Below are 1334 nucleotides of genomic sequence, written 5' to 3' on the forward strand. Positions count from 1 at the left end.
CTCCTTGTCCCAGGAAACCGCGTCGCCCACCCCGACCTTCCGGTCGAACAAGACGGAGGCGGCAAAGGTGACGTTGAGCCTGTCCTTGTCCTCGTTGCCCACAAGCTCCCGACTCACCTGGTCCTCCTGCACCAGGGTGGCCCCCACGTCCACCTCGGTGAGGACGTGCGTGCCGTATGCGAACACGAGCATCTCCGCCAGGTACTCTGCCTCGCGGGTCTGGTTGTTCTCCAGGTGGTCGCTGAGGGTCAGCAGGCGCTGCCGGAAGTCGGGGTGGAAGTCGGGGGTCCCCCGGACCCTCACGGAGTAGATGCTGTGCCGCCGCTGCACGCGGGTGGTGATCGTCTGGTACTGCAGGCTGTACCTCCGGACGTTCTGGCACTCCGCGGAGAACTTGCCGTTGAGGAAGGAGAGGAAGGAGAACTCCGCGTTGACCGAGGCCGCCCAGGCGTCGGTGTAGTTTACCCAGCTATCCATCAGGTCGGCGCGGGTCTGCACCACGGTCTCGCGCCGCGGCACCGCCAGCATGCCGTCGGGGATGAGGTACTCGCCGTCCTCGGTGGTCAGGCACTGCGAGTAGGCGCGCCCGAGCACCAGCCCCAGCTCCAAGTTGCGCAGGTTGTCCCAGCCGGCCCCGGGCAGCGCCCCCAGCACAGACACGTTCAGCTGCTGCTTGCAGCCTTGGAAGCCCCAAGGCCCCCCGTCCGCCCTGCCGCCCGGCCCGGCCCAGAGCAGGACCAGCAGGGGCACCAGGCCCAGGCCAAGGGCCGGGGGTGAGCTTCGCCGGTGCAGCTTGCAGCCTCTCATCTCCTCCAGGACCCCGAGGTCGCTGAGGGGGACCGTCCCCGGCCTGGAGCTGAAATAGGCTCAGCCTCAAAGCCCGGAGGGACTCAGCCCCGCTCAGGCCCCTCCCCAAGCTGGCGGCCCCTCCCAGGCGCCTCTCCCAGAAGTCCTCCCAACAGAGGAGCAAGGCGGTCTCTTATCAGAAGCACCGAGGCGCGTGAAGCTGATTCCAGGCTTGAGGTCAGAGCTGGGTAGATTAGACCAGGGAATGGCCTGACGATCCACCAACAGTCCAGGACTCAAGATCTTCTCTCCTCCCCTTGTATCTGCGAGGAGCTCTCTAGGGCCCCCCTCCCTGAGGGGGAGCTGCTCTAAATATGCTGCTGCTGCTGCTACTGCTGCTAAGTCGCTTCAGTCGTGTCCGACTCTGTGCGACCCCATAGACGGCAGCCACCAGGCTCCCCCGTCCCTGGGATTCTCCAGGCAAGAACACTGGAGTGGGTTGCCATTTCCCTCTCCAATGCATGAAAGTGAAAAGTGAAAGTGAAGTC

The sequence above is a fragment of the Bison bison genome, unplaced genomic scaffold (assembly GCF_000754665.1).
Source record: "Bison bison bison isolate TAMUID 2011002044 unplaced genomic scaffold, Bison_UMD1.0 scf7180017863055, whole genome shotgun sequence".
Taxonomy (NCBI): domain Eukaryota; kingdom Metazoa; phylum Chordata; class Mammalia; order Artiodactyla; family Bovidae; genus Bison; species Bison bison.